The sequence below is a fragment of the Mus caroli genome, chromosome 17, assembly GCF_900094665.2.
Source record: "Mus caroli chromosome 17, CAROLI_EIJ_v1.1, whole genome shotgun sequence".
Lineage (NCBI taxonomy): Eukaryota > Metazoa > Chordata > Mammalia > Rodentia > Muridae > Mus > Mus caroli.
Window position 1 is genome coordinate 51,063,232 of NC_034586.1, and position 13,811 is coordinate 51,077,042.

The 13,811-nt window shown below is 39.2% G+C and overlaps 1 pseudogene; it reads left to right on the top strand.

Moving 5' to 3' along the window:
- Nucleotides 1-10,416: 10,416 nt before the first annotated feature.
- On the top strand, nucleotides 10,417-11,181 carry LOC110312278 (annotated as a pseudogene).
- Nucleotides 11,182-13,811: the final 2,630 nt, after the last annotated feature.

Consider the following 13,811-nt stretch of genomic DNA (forward strand, 5'->3'; position numbering starts at 1 on the left):
GCTTCCAGACTACACGCCCTTCTGTATTGGGGCAAAAGTGCATGGGGGTCACTGCTATATACATTAGACATACAGGACCTGGGTAGGGTGGGGATAACAATGTTACTCCTACCAATCTCGGGATGAGATTTCTGGGATTTGGATGTGCCATGATCCCTTCTTGCTCTGGGCCTATTCTTTTCACCCCATGGCTCCTGAGCCTACAACTTCAGACAAAGTAGAAGTTTAGGACTGTAACTCAACTTTGACCTCTGATTTTTACATATATCCAATGATATGTGCAGGACCATTCAGCCACAAGAATGCAGGCACACTCATATACACATATATAAATATGGGTTTGTAAGATTTCACATTCTTCACTGCTCTACTGAGTCTTAAGCCTGATGATTTAATTTTTTATGCCTGATAACTATAGAATTGTATTCCTTTAGGATTTTATCCCACCTGTCTGATTATCTTTGAGAGGTATCATATTGTAAATTGTTTTTTACATTTATTTATTCTGTTAGTTTTGTTAAGCTTCCTATTGATATTCTATATTTATCTTATAGGATTTTTAAAATAAATTTTAAAAACATATATTAATTCTTGGCCAGTTAGTATATACTTTTATCCCTGTTCCCCAACTCCATAATGCATTTGATAAACAGAAATGTGGTAAAATTTATTGTTTTTTTATGGCTTTATAATATATTGTGCATTGTGTGTGTGTGTGTTTCTGTGTGTGTCTGTCTGTATATATGTGTGGGTCTGTGTGTGTCTGTTTCTGTGTCTCTGTTCATACTTTTGTGCCTGAGCATGCGGAGTTGGAGTCAGAGTTTGACACCGGGCATCATTCTCTACCTATATTTTCACACAGGTGCTGAAGATCCAATCTCAGCTTCCTATGCTTGTGTGACAGGCTCTTTACCAACTGTCCAAACATTTGAGATCCTATTTTTACAAGTTTGCAGCTTCTGAGGTTATCGCTGTGTATATAATCCTGCTTCCCTTTCCAGTTTGTGGGATTGCCTTACCATGTAAAATTACTATTAGTGTACTTTGTAAATGAGAGATTGATTCCCTAGTGAGGCTAGCAAGACAAATGACTGTACCTGCTCCTTTCACAGAGTGGTCTTCTTTTTAGGGTAAATAACCCTCACTGGGTGTGGCAGTCTGTTCCCCATTCCTCCTGCTCCCAGTTCATTTCTCCGGCTATGTGTTTGTTATAGTAAGGATTCCAGGCCAAGGGGAAACCCCAGATGATGCTTTCTGCTGTTCTTACCAGTAGTCACTCTCATACATGTTAGAATTAGTGTGACAGTTCTTAGGAAATCCAAGAAAAACTGTTGAAAGTTTGGCTTACATAAAAACTGTAAAAATGCACTGTGAAGAATGCATTAATAAAAATGAGGTAGTCTGTGCAACTGTATGGCCAAAGGGTGTTATCAAACCCCAGGGAGAAGGTGTTTCAATCTACTTAATCCATCACTTTTTGTATTTGAAATGTGAATATTCCCCTTTTCTGCATTATGTTAGTCTGCACATGAATTTGACACAAATTGTGAAGTATAGGATAAGTTTCCCTCTCTATACAAGGCTTCCTGACCCATTTATTTTACCCCACTTTCAATTATATCAGCCGTCTTGAGATGCTGTCCATGTGAGTATCACACTTCTTTTAATAACTTATACGTAATTTCTCATAGTTATAATTTTCATGGTATCTTTTTATAACAAAATTTCCTTTGTGCTTAATATGCTGATCAGTTTTATATACACTCCATATTTATGGCAAACTTACCAACCTACCATAGTATTTCTAGACTTATCATTCATCCCATTTATTATTTTGTGAAAAAGCAGAGTTTGTGAATTGTGGTAATTTTCTTTCTTTTCTTCTGGTCTGTGTACAATCTAAAGACCTTCTGTGCTAATGGTAAATGAAGGACAATAAGCTTGGGATAGAGATCCACAGTGGATTCCTGACATGGACAGCTAATTAATCACCCTTGTTTCACATTTCCTTCTGTAAGGTCAAGAATGTCATCACTCAATCATTGTATTTTTCTATCACATCAATGACTTTTTCTCAGTACTTTTATTAATATCTTCTGTATCCTCAATGGCACTTTTGCTCATGTACAAAAAACATCTTTTAAGTGAATATTTTTTAAAAATTAACTGATTTTCTGGCAGTTTTTTTTGTCTTTTTCTTCTTCTTTTTTTTAATTAGATATTTTCTTTATTTACATTTCAAATGTTATCCCCTTTTCTAGTTTCCCCTCCAAAATTCCCCTATCCCCTTCACCCTCCCTCTGCTCCCCAACCCACCCTCTCCTGCTTCCTGGCCCTGGCATTCCCCTATACTGGGGCCTAGAGCCTTCACAGGACCAAGGGCCTTTCCTCCCATTGATGACTGACTAGGCCATCCTCTGCTACATATAAAGCTAGAGCCATGAGTCCCACCATGTGTTTTCTTTGATTGGTGGTTTAGTCCCAGGGAGCTCTGGGAGTACTGGTTAGTTCATATTGTTGTTCCTCCTATGGGGCTGCAAACTCCTTCAGCTCCTTGTGTGCTTTCTCTAGCTCTTTCATTGGGGACCCTGTGCTCCGTCCAATGGATGGCTGTGAGCATCCATTTCTATTGTCAGGTACTGGCAGAGCCTCTCAGGAGACAGCTATAGCAGACTTCTGTCAGCAAGCTCTTGTTGGCATCTGCAGTAGTGTCTGGTTTGAGTGGTTGTTTATGGGATGAATCCCCTGTTGGGACAGTCTCTGGATGGCCATTCCTTCAGTCTCTACTCTGAACTTTGTCTTTGTCACTCCTTCCATGGGTATTTTGTTCCCCCTTCTAAAAAGGTTTGAAGTATTCACATTCTGTCAGTTTTTAATTCTACAAATTTTATACATTTTACTTACTTCAGATGTGTTTTGAGACACTGAATTCTGATATGAGTCATTTTTCAGTTAGTGAATAAAATACCAAAAAAGAGGAAACAATAGAATATTTACTTTTGAGACTCTGGAGGCTGGGGCTCTCTTTCTGGCTTTCTCTGGGGAATCAGTTGTAATTGGGGACTAAATGATTGACTCTTATGTCTCGTATGCAGTCAAGGGTTTCATCCTGAAGACCTGATCTCGTCAGTTCATTTAAACCTAATTACTTACCCAAGGCGACATCAGCCAAAGATGTCATATATTGAATCATTGTTTGAAGATAGAGATTTTACATAGATATGATTCAGTCCATGTCTTAGTCAGTGATCTATGGCTGTGAAGAGACACCATGATCATGGCAACTTTTATAGAGGAAAACAATTAACTGAGGGTTGATTACAATTTCAGAGTTTTCGTTGTCATCATTGTAGTGGTGGCCTACAGGGAGACATGGTGCTAGAGAAGTTAAAATTTTTACATCTGGATCAGTACGCAGCAGGGAGAGAGAGGAAGACTGGACCTGGCTTGAGTTTTTGAACATCCAAGCCCACCTCAGTGACACACCAACCTGAATAAGGCCAGACCTTTGAATCCTTTCAATTAGTGCTTATGACCATATAACTAAGCATTCAAATACAAGCCCGTGGAAGTCATTGTTATTTAAACCACCATAGTCCATAGTATTTTGTTTGTAATTATCCTCTCTACTCTTTAATGTAAGTTTGGTTTTGCAGAAAATATTCTGTTCCAGCTAATGACTTCTGTCATAAGGACTTAACTCTTTCTAATAGTATCATTATCTCATGCCACAAGTTTCAATGTGATTAAATAATCAATAAATATGACAATTCCATTCATTAGAAAGCTACTAGGTTTCATTCTATTCAATATTCAAATATTTGGCATTTTCTTTATACATTTGGATTTCAGTTGCTTATTATGTTTTGAGTTTTCTTTTCTAAATTATAATTTTATCTAGCATATAGTGATCCCTTCACATATTTATTTTTTATTTCTCTAACCAACAAATATATTCATTATGTCATTTAATTATTCTCAGTTTTGTATTTCTTCTGTTACTATTTTTCTCCTCTTTTGAAACATGTTCTCATTCTATAACACAGGTTGGCCTTCAATTCAAGATGATACATTTGCCTCAGCTTATCAAGTGTTAGCAGTGTTAGAATATTCTACCTTGTTTCAATTATGTATTACTATTTCGTTGCTTAGGTCACTTGTCTGCTCCTTCTGCATCATATTGCACTTTGTGACCATATTATCAATTCTACTATTAGTAGAATTGATATTTTCTTGACTAGTAATAGAAATAGAATTTATTTCTATTTCTTATGTGAGAATTCTTGTATATGTTATATTGGCAGGAAGTCTTATTTTTTTATTATTTTATTTTATTGTTCATTGTCTTTCAGAATATCAAAGATAGAGCTTATTTTGATACAAATTCCAGAAAGGGTTTGTTTTTGTGTGTTCCAATTACCAGGCCACCCATAACTTAATAATAAATTTTGCTTCCAAACCAAATAGAAAATGTAAATCTAAAATTCTAACATTCAAAAACACCTGATGTGTGAAAACCAGAAAATTTCAAAATATTATGTGTGCCATGTTCTCAGAAATAAAATGTAATCTAGTAAAATTGTGCGTTGCTTAGGGATTAGAATATTGCTGGCATAGCCATATCTACTAGAAACATTGAGAGTTATGAAGTCAGAACAGCTGCTTGACACAGTTCTAACAAGCTGAGTAGATTGCTTCAATGGCTGTCCTATCTCTTTTGGGTTTGGTTCTGTGTGTTGTCTCATTGGGGACTTTCTATATTAGGATTCATTTTATGTCTTTTCCTGCTAAAGTTGTATCTGAGTCTTTTTAGGAAAATCCTAAAATTAACATTATCTAGCCATTCTTTGGAAGTCTTCTCTATGCACTGGAGATTGTTAAGCACACATATGCACATAGCTAGATGAGGCAATTACTCCATTAATCTTTTGGGGGTATTGGCCTCTGAGCTAACACAAACAGTATAATGGATTCAGGGCAAATAGAGACAATTGACAACCTCTGACTGGCCAGGAGAACAGGTTACAGATTCAAGGTCTCTTTATTATATGCATAGAAGTCCCTAAAAATATAGTTTAAAGATAGGAGTCATACAGTGTACACCCCTGGAAAAGTAAAACTCAATTAGATACATTGACTAAAATAAACTTTTCCTATTTTATAGTATTGTAGTACCAAGGAAATGTTTGTGAACCCCAGAAGACCAGTCAGGAGCAGATCTGATATAAGCAGACTAAGTTCTTTATTCTAGTTAGCTTGGCTTAACTCCTTGGCTGACTCACGGGGCAATTCCACTGAAAGAAAAGCCCTGAACACTCATCAAGACAAGGTTTTATAGAAAAGGGTAAGTGGTGGTGAGTGTTTGTAGCCTGGTAAGCATTGAATTGGGCTGTTCCTGTGGCCTTTAGGATAATTAGCTGGTGCTGGGATCCAAACCATAAACTTAACATCTGATCTCTTCCTAATTGGTGGTTGTTAGGCAGAAGGTGGACTTGTTGGGGTTAACCTGGAAACTGGTACTAAGCACTGGATTTGTTAGTGGAGATTAACCTGGAGATGCAGGCCTTGTTGGGGTTAGCCTAGAAATTGGAGCTAGGCTCTGGTTTTGGTTATTTTTTGGGGGTGGGGGGGCAGGGAGGCTAACTTGGAAACAGATGCTAGGTACTGGCCTGTTTACTTTAGTTCAAACTTAGGTCAGTTTCCCTAAGACGGAGTTTGAACCCCAAAATTTTCTCTGTCAGAATAGATGATGAAACATATAGTAGAAGTTTGGTGTTAGTATTTGGTGTTCATAAAAAGACTGGCTCGGTTGTCTTTAGTGCTTTTAAACAGCAAAGAATACTTTCCTAAAAGCAGGCTGTCATCATATAGTAAAATGTGCTTCCACTGGAGGTGATGTTCTTTAGATTCGTTAAGTTGGAGATACAGGGCTTATAATAACAAGAACAATCTGTTCTGTTTGTATTTTCTAACTGTGACTGAACTTGTAACCCTGGACATGGAATGAAGAGTCAGAAATATATTTTGTGTCACTTGGATAATCACTAGTCTGTCTTTGTTCTGTGAAACTTGTATACATAAAGAAGCACCTGGCTGCTAGTCAGTCAGAGCAGAAGAAATCAACTGATTGCTAGTCAGAGTCACAAAAGGTTACTCATCGCTTGCAAGTCAGCTGAAAATTCCCTCTGACCATGGAGTCTAGCTCACTCCCTGTGCTATCTAACTTCTTATCCCCTTTATAGGCTGCCCTGTCAAGAAGGACTCCCTACTTCTCTCCATGCTTGCAGAAAGCTCCCAGAATATTCCTTTGGAAATGTGTGTATCAGTTGTTATAGGATGGTTGAATCTCCAAAAAACTACATGGAATAGACCATTTCATCCCTCAGCTATTAAACGACAGTCATATATGAAGTTGTCTATGGGTTGAAATGTAGCTATTAGACACTTGTCTATAGATTTATTCAATATATATAATGTTATAACCACATTATGATATGATTCACTCCCCAGTGAGCCAAGATTTAGGACAAGATTGCAGTATTGAGAGTAAAGAAATGTAGTTACCAGGGGATTTGGGGCTCCTGATTTTGAGCTCTTGTTGTTAATAACATAAATTTGAGGTAGGCTCACAAGAAAGCTCAGGGGCAGTTTTATTAGTGTATGAGAGAAAACATGACAGGCAAGCTATACATCTTGGCAGTTGCAAGGAAGAAGGAAATGGAGAAAAGGAAGAAAGAGAGAAGCCATGCTGTTTTGAACTCGAGTCCAAGAAAGTAGACAAGTTCAGCACTGGGGGTCAGGAAAAAGCTACATCCGAGGAGTAGACTTGAGAGAAAGAGTTCCAGGGAAGGAATCCACGGCTTGAAGACGGATTTCAAAAGTGAAAGAAATGAAGATAAGGAAGTAGGAAATGGTGTGAGTTTTGTTTTGTTTTGTTTGTTGTTGTTGTAACTCAGAAACTTGAGCAGATTTTGTGGTTGAGGCTCCATAGGTGGCTGAATGGAGAAAGGACTTCTGGAAAGGGTAAGCTCATTAGCTCACCAAGATGATAACTAGTTTTCCAATGTCCTTAACATATCTTCTGATGAATCAGCTTTCCTAATGGATGGATTCCTGATCACCTGATTGATGGGCCTAGCTGGATTAAATCTCAGAGGGAAAATAAAAGTATGTGAAAATCTAATCTTTGGAGCAGATCAGAATGTCATGTGTCCTGATATATACAACATTTTATACCATATTTTAAACTCCAATAAAGAGTAATGTGATGTTTCTCTTTCTATTGTTACCAGAAATATGGAAGGTGGTTTCCAAACTCAACCATGAGTGAGGGGTCAATTCTTAGTGATGTCTAAGGCTACTAGTTCCTGCCTTGCTACCTAAGATTTTAAGATAAGATCTGTCAAATATATCTGTAAAAGGTGTTGCCCATTTAGAAGTCAAGCACTGAGCTGGGGGAGAGGCTGTGATCTAATTAGCAGAAATTTCTGGGCTTGACTAGAATTCTCCTGAGGAATTGAAGTGGGTCAGAGAAAAGAGGAAGATCTTGAATAATTAAAAGCTTCTTTGGGATGTAAAACATGGTGTTATAAAGAGTATGATAGAGAAGATCAAGTTGAACATATGGACTTAAACTCTAGAACCTCCTATTTCTGTATGCAGGCCACTAGTTCTTCACCTAATATAGGATGCTTATTTCAAAGGTTAGTTTTATTCAGTAGATGATATGGTACATCTTGCTTAGAATGGTAACTAGGATTGTTTCTAAGCTATACTAGTTTTAAAATATTTTCTAAAGTTCAGCACTCTACAACATTTCATACATGCAGTAAAGATCCCAGTTTTGCACCAAGCTTTCAAGTCTATCACAACCTTCTGAAAGGATAACGGGTTCTAGACTGATATATAACATAGTGAATGGTCAAATGCAACATTAGTGCTTTAAAGAAAGAGGACAAGTTGTTTGATTAATTCTTTTCCTTTGGGGTTAAATGGTACAGAAACAGAGAGGGATTTGTTGAATAGATAATAAATTTGCTTCCTGTCATGAGAAATTTAGCACCTTGTTGGAGAAGATCATCAGGCTAAGGAAGGTGAGCTTTAACTTATTACATACAATTTATGTCTGTGAGCACCAGGTTTTTGATTCAAATGTGTTTCCAGTTCTGCATTTTAGACATGTCTAATGTTATGCAGAATTAATCACAAGGTATTCAAATAAGCTGATGAATTTTAAACTGAACATAGTGCTTGCTCCCAGAACCCCACAGACCACCATGAAGAGGAATCACTTGCTTCTTTTATTTTCTATTTCTTATGCAGACCAATCCCAGTGAGGCTGAGAAATGGCTAATTTCCTATTGTCCTTCACTTAGATATAAAGGTCATAAGAATTCCTTTGAATATTAACTTTCTACTTTACAGAGCTGAGGGCTTTGTGCTCAAGACTTGATCAAGCTTGTCTTTCTAATGAAACACTTGGTCCAAACAATTTTATCATTAAGAAAAGTGATAATAAATTCCTTATGAGGCCACAAAAGGAGAGCAGAAGGTTAATGCATGTCAGGGAAGAGAAAACAATCCAATCACTACAGTGAGTGAATATAGATTTCTTTTATTCTCCTTGAAGTCTTCTGTGAAATTTTTAACACCACTCTCTCTCTTTATGCTGATAACCATATACAAGGCCTATCTGAAAAGAATATGAACTGGCCCCTTCAGCTCACAGTCTCTGTTCCTTACACAGTGATAGATTGAGTCATAAATGCATCCATCACTGAGCCTAAGGACTTATCAAAGGTTAAATTCTACTCTGATTCTGCCTCTTTGAAACATGAACATCCCTATATGATTGCAATTATGATGTGATAAGACCAATTCTACCAACCAGTCCCACAACTCTATCCCATCACCTTAGTGATATTTACCTGTTATTCCTCACTATTAATTGCATCACTTAATCTCAGTGAATTTTGTTTCCTATTTAATGATAAACAGTGACATTTAATTATATAGGAATTTCTGTGACATAGATTTCCTAATCACAGTGTCCAACTCAACCCACCATTCTTTAGTTTGAGTGGAATAGTGTAGTCGGGAAGCATATCCCGGAAGAACTGGTGGCAAGTGATACAAGACAAATAAGAATATGAAGGAAGGGTCTTTACAATAATTTAAAGAGAGATGAGCCCAGATAATTATATAACAGAAAAATTAATATTCACTTGAATAATTAAAAAGTAGGTGAACAAAATTGATGTAGGATTTAAAATTGATGTAGGATATACTTTCTGAAGTTGGAGAAGAATGAATGTTCAATAGCTTGCTATACATAAAGTACCACACATTCAGAGATATGGCTATAAGCAAAGCATTATCGATTTGTGGTTCCTATCAGGGCTTAGACAAGATGGGCTGAGCTTGTTTGGTGCCACCATAAGTCACTTGCATTTTTGCCTTGAAAAAACTGGAAATTATTTAAATACTCAAAACTTAGTCAGGGACCAAATGTCATTTTTCAGTGTAATACAGTTGTAGAAATGCTTATAATCTGGTCTTGGATGGAACAGGTTGGAGCCTAGGTGTCACTTCCTGCTAAGTGCTCAGATTTGCTTCCAAAATGGATCATTATCGCTAAGGCTAGTTTTAATCAACTTGAAACACGTTAGAGTTATTCTCGAGGAAAGAGTCACAATTGAGAAAATACCTCCATAAGATTGGGATGTAGACAAGCCTGTAGGGCATTTCCTTACCTTGTGATTGATGTGGGAGGATCCAGACTATTGTGGGCAAGGCTACCTCTGGGCTGATAATCCTAAATTATATGAAAACGCAGATGCACCAAGCAAGCAGCACTCCTATCTTGCCTCTGCTTCAGCTCCTGCCTCCAGGTTCCTATCCTTGCTGCCTTTGATCATGGTGTTACATATCCTGAACAGCAACCCTATATCAGGCACTGTGATTTGTTTTGCCAATTTATGAAGTGGAGTCAGTTTTACTGGAAATATAGAACATGTCAGAAAGTGGCTGCTTCAGTGCCAGACAAAAATGTGCTTTTTAACCTCTTCAGTAGCAGTATTACTGAAGCTAAAGGTCTCCATGCATTTAATACTTTGCTGCAATTTAGGTAGAGGGTTGCCCAATATGGGCATGAAAATATGTTGGCTCCTGATGAGATATGGGGGGGAAAGGAGTGCGCTCATTGACATCCTGCCTTGCACACATCCACAAAATCATCCTATGTGGATAAGAAAACTCAAAAGAAGTTTTAAAAAGACCAGCAACAAGACAAGCATCTCTAATCTTTCCAGTCTTTGGGTAGTGAGTGTATTGACTAAATGTAAGTGAAAAAAATTTAAAGGATAAAAACAGAAAGTACACTCATGGCTTCGCAGCTTCATGTGTTTGTAGGTGGTGATGGATGACTCCAAGACAGGGCAGACTAAGGTCAAGTTTGTTCTGGTGGACTTCCTCATTGGCTCTGGCCTGAAGACCATGGCCATCATGAGCTATAACCACTTGGGTAAGAACAACAGTCAGAACATGTCTGTACTGCTGCAGTTCCCCTCCAAGGAGGTGACAAAGAACAGAGTGGTGGATGACATGGTTCAGAGCAACCTTGTGTTCTACGTGCCTGGAGAGTGTGGTGATCAAATATGTGCCCTATGTTGGTGACAGCATGGGTGCTCTGGGTGAGTATACCTCGAAGCTGTTGCTGGGTGGGACAAACACCTTGGTGCTCCATAATACCTGTGAGGACTCATTCCTGGCTACACCTGTCGTGGTGGACCTAGTGCTGCTCAAAGAGCTGTGTCAGTGTGTGAGCTTCTACACAAACATGGACCCCGAGCCTCAGGGCTTCCACACAGTGTTATCAGTGCTCAGCTTCCTCTTTAAGGCACCGCTTGTGCCCTGTGGCAGCCCTGTGGTGAATGCCCTTTTGTGCCAGCACAGCTGTATTGAGAATATTTTCAGGGCTTGTGTAGGGCTTCCACCCCAGCACCACATGCTGCTAGAGCACAAGATGGAGCACCCTGGTCCAGGCATCAAGCCAGGAGAGGTGGCAGCCATCAGTCCACTCTCTTCTAAGAGTCCACACCTACCACCAATGGCTGCAACAGTGATGCAAATGGACACCCGCAGGCACTGACACCAGAGCTGTCCACTGGTTTAATCAAGTGACTAGACCCTTCTACCTCCAGTGCCTCCAATCATTGTACTTCAGACTTTGGCAAAGACAATAGAAGGTCCTCCATAAAAAATAAAAAATAAAAAAAGTCAAAATATCCCTATTGGTAGAGGACATATTTTGACCAATGTGGCAGGGTATAAAATTAACATACAATTGGGTTAGATGACTTAATATTGTGAAATTTTCTCTTGCCAAAAGTAATTTACAAATTTATTATAATGCAGATTAAATTCCCCATGCCAGTCTTGAAAGAATAAAAGTCATTTTAAAAAAATCTATAAACAGATGCTAGTGAGAATGTAGAAAAAAAAAGAAAAGGCAAAGAAAACAGGACATTATACACAGGTAGTGAGAATTCAAACTTGCCCAGCCCCCACTGAAATATGTGTGGGCACCTACTCCACAAACAAACCTCACAATAGGTCACCCAACAACTATGACACTCCTTAGCATTTATCCAATGATCTTGAAATACATATATCCACAGCTATGTGCATATCAATGTTTACTGTAGCACTATTAACAAAACTAAATTATGGAACTAGACTAGGTATCCAACAGTAGAGGAATGGATAAAAAATATGTACACACACAAGATGGGATTCCTCTTTATCTGTAAAACTAAAGTTATGTATTTTAAAAGGAAATGGATATGACTGGGTATAATCATTTGAAATGATTCAAATTTCTGGGGAAAAATATGTTTTTTCTTGCTTATACTTCATAAAACAGTATGAACATTTTGTTCGTATATACACATATAGTCATGAAATGTTGTGAGTTAAAATGGTGTCCTGCGTCTGGACTAGGGAGCAGGCATTGGGCAAGGTGGGGTTTGGGAAGTTTGACTGCACACACCTGATGACTCCAAGGGCAGGCATTGGGCTGTGAGAAGCCTCAGGATCCCACTTGGGGTGGGAGGCATAGTCTGAGGTCCCCACTGAACTGCTGGAGTTCAGCTCCGACTCTCAGGCACCACAGATCCCACTGAATACTGCTCTGGGGTTCTCCGGGCTGCCTGGAGGCCAGGGATATCAGATTTACGGGGCAATGGGCTATGCACAGACAGTCTGGTCTCCAGTCGAGTTGAGGTCTGAACCCCAGTAGAACTTGATGGGTGTTAATTCCCACCTACATGGGACAGAAGGCATTCCCTCATGTCTCCTGGAGTCCTGGCTCTTGTTGAAGTTATCTCCTCCACAGCCTCCACAGGAGAGGCTTGTGGCTTTCACTTACTACACACATCCCAAGCTTCTGTCCTTCAAGCTAAACTCCTCCCAGTTACCTAGCAACAGCAAAATAACAAGCCTACTATAAGAAGGGCTGCTTGAGAAAGTGGGGAAAAGCCTTGAAGATATGTGCACAGGGGAAAATTCTTGAATAGAACAGTAATGGCTTGTGCTGTAAGATCGAGAATTGACAAGTGGGACCTCATGAAACTGCAAAGCTTCTGCAAGGCTAAAGACACCATCAATAAGACAAAAAAACCACCAACAGATTGGGAAAGGATCTTCACCTATCCTAAATCAGATAAGGGACTAATATCCAATATATATAAAGAACTCAAGAAGGTGGCTGCTTGTGGACGTTGTACATCGTGGTGCGCACTAGGCTCCGCACCACGATGTACAACGTCCACAAGCAGCTAAAGGGATCTGCAACCCTATTGTTGGAACAACAGGATGTACTAACCAGAACCCCGGAGCTCTTGTCTCTAGGTGCATATGTATCAAAAGATGGCCTAGTCGGCCATCACTGGAAAGAGAGGCCCATTGGACTTGCAAACTTTATATGCCCCAATATAGGGGAATGCCAGGGCCAAAAGAATGGGAATGGGTGGGTAGGGAAGTGGGGGGCGCTATGGGGGACTTTTGGGATAGCATTGGAAATGTAACTGAGGAAAATATGTAATAAAAATATTAAAAATTAAAAAAAAAGAAGTCTATGACTCTGAAGGAGGCCATCAAGTCTTCACGCATCGTCATCCTCAAGCAAGTCGTGAAGGAGAAGCCGAACACAACTAGCATCATCTAGCTAGCCACAGTGCAGCCTGCTCAGAGTTTCCCCGTGTTCACAAAGGGAGGACTGGAGGTGATCAAGGACATTTAAGGAGAAACCATCTTTGGACTTCTGTGGGACAGTTTTGGTTCTAATGGCCCTTAGACTTTATTTCCAGCTCTTATGTTGTGGAAAATATGCTGTACATGTGTTTATGATGTCTGTACATAACACCAATTCTGAAATAAAAAGACTTTAAAAAAAAATCAAAGTAACAGGGAGACTGCTTGTGGACGTTGTACATCGTGGTGCGGAGCCTAGTGCGCACCACGATGTACAACGTCCACAAGCAGAAAAAGAATGAATTTATGAAATTCCTAGCCAAATGGATGGACCTGGAGGGCATCATCTTGAGTGAAGTAACACAATCACAAAAGAACTCACACAATATGTATTCACTGATAAGTGGATATTAGCCCAAAACTTACTGCTTGTGGACGTTGTACATCGTGGTGCGGAGCCTAGTGCGCACCACGATGTACAACGTCCACAAGCAGGAGGCCATCAAGTCTTCACGCATCGTCATCCTCAAGCAAGTCGTGAAGGAGAAGCCGAACACAAC